At 37.2% G+C, this 2209-nt stretch overlaps 1 long non-coding RNA gene across 1 annotated transcript; it reads right to left on the bottom strand.

Annotated features, from left to right (window-relative positions):
- Nucleotides 1-703: 703 nt before the first annotated feature.
- LOC120804088 lies at nucleotides 704-1966 on the bottom strand. The gene is made up of 4 exons (XR_005709408.1): nucleotides 1881-1966; nucleotides 1756-1782; nucleotides 1514-1536; nucleotides 704-1038 (listed from the first exon to the last, which is right to left on the bottom strand). It is a non-coding gene; the product is annotated as an uncharacterized LOC120804088 (long non-coding RNA).
- Between the last annotated feature and the right edge of the window lie 243 nt (nucleotides 1967-2209).

Raw genomic sequence — 2209 nt, 5'->3', positions numbered from 1 at the left:
GTGTGAAGTGGTTCAAATTAGCTCAATTTTGTCCATCTACAATATTAAAATGTGGCTCATATTAATGTAGCCAAAAATACATAACACAGATTAACTGAGCCATTTTATATAATTTTAATACTCAGGTACTTCTTGTTGAGAATACTTATTTTACCTAAGTAACATTTTTCATGCAGGTCCTTTACTCAAAATTGAATATTTTTACATTAATTATAGCACAAAGTACAGGACCTGAATACTTCCACCACTGGTTTCTCTCTGAAGGTGAGCCAGCAGTTACCTGGTTTAATAACTGCTCTGAGCCCTCTTTTCCACAGCAGAAATGTTGACTGTCATAGAAGGTAAAGCACAGGTGTAACTAGTAACATTAACAATGGCTTTGTTGAATGCAAATATCCTGTTAAGCCCTGACAGGGAGATGGCATGCACCATGCCAAGACCCTGAAACCAAAGAAGCTAAATGGAATTCAGCCATCACTAATTTTATGATTCACACCTGTGCTTTTCCTACTGAGACATGTCAAAATGTGTTACATTTACAACAAAAAAAAAAAAAAAAAAAAGCCTTTTTGCTCGGGCTGCTTGAACAGCTCAAGTGCACGAGGAGGACACAGATCCTGAAAATGTTTAAAAATTACAACTAGACCCCTCATAGAAACATTTAGACCAGTTTGTACTAGTAGTAAAAACAAAGATCTGAAAATTCTTTTAAACCAAAACCTTTAATCACAGTATAAACAAAAAAAATGACAAAAGTTGAGGAATTAAGAACAAAGAGTCCAGAAGGTCCCAGAGGAAAGGCCTGAAATCCAGCAGATCTTGAATCAGCTCCCCAGCATCAATCAGCTGCTGCTGCTGCTGCTCCGATGCCTCTGGTTGATACGGATGCCACTGGCCTCAGACCTGACACCGGGAGGGGTCCTGGGTCTTCAGCTGTGCTCACCAGTCTGGTAGTCGGCAACATTTGATGTCACAGCCATGGCGAAGAGGACAGTTTACTTTGACCTCTGCCTCATCTTTCTCCTTTTACGCTTCAGCCTAAGTAAATGATCACAAGATCCAGTTAGACAGAAAAGCCTTTGCCTATTACTGTATGACAATACAGAGTTTCTGTAGGGTTTACCAAAATTTAATTTTAATACCACATAGAATGCAATTAAATACCTGTTTAATACTACAGTATTAAGATATGATGGACACCCAGTAGGAGTGATATGACTTACAAGTTTATTAACCCATATTTTTCAGTGCTTTCCAGCAGTGTCCAACAATTATTCCAAATTATTTTTAATAAATGCGACCTTGCATTCAATAGCTGGATAAAACCAATTAAAACGGATTATTTCTTTTAAGTTAATTTTAGTTTTTGCTAAACGTGAAACATACGAGAAAAAATATTCAAGTCTTTTGTAAAAATTACCTTCTAATTTATTTTTTAATTTAAATAGACTGAATTCAATGTTTTTTTTAATGACTAAGACAGACACCAGAAACACGCGCTATACAGTCTTACCTGCGCATGCGCTTCTTTCTCCACTGCGAAAGAAAGACAAATGACTTTAATTTATACAGTTCTGAAAACACTCCAATATACACAAAACTGAACTGAAATAGACTACACTTGGAAAAGGAAGAGCTATACAGGCGAATGCTCATGGATGTGCTGTTTTAGCCCATCGACCTGCTAGCTAGCTACCAAATGTTAGCACCACTTAAAATTACGGTTATTGGATCATACAGACATTAAACACAAACCTTAGCTCTCATGTCGAAGAGGGGAGGCTAAAAGCAGAGGAGGAAATGTTGTGGATTAGCTCGATTGATTTAAAAAGAACATGATTAAGTTGGATTCTGATACAAACAGCTGAGTTTCCACTTACCGACAGCTAAGGCACTGTCCCCAGGAAGGACGTCATATTCTAGCGACGTTGAATATATATGGATTGTTTCGTCACTGATTGAATAGCAGTGAAACATGGGAAATTGAGTTTTATAGAAGATAAGCGGTTTATCGAAAATACTTGGAGTATTAAACCATTGCTGCAGCTTTTGTGGGCTTTCAAGGTCCATTGTTCCAGGTTTTTAATCCTTGTATCGCCCACACATGGAACAGATCTCACTGGTCCCCATAATGATAACTGATTATATTCAAATAGAGAATTTTTACACTAACAGTATACATGTATTTGGTGATACGGTATTGCTTGAT

This window comes from Xiphias gladius, chromosome 18 (assembly GCF_016859285.1).
Source record: "Xiphias gladius isolate SHS-SW01 ecotype Sanya breed wild chromosome 18, ASM1685928v1, whole genome shotgun sequence".
Lineage (NCBI taxonomy): Eukaryota > Metazoa > Chordata > Actinopteri > Istiophoriformes > Xiphiidae > Xiphias > Xiphias gladius.
Note: the sequence above shows the minus strand (reverse complement) of the source record. Positions and strands in the feature narration are given on the sequence as shown.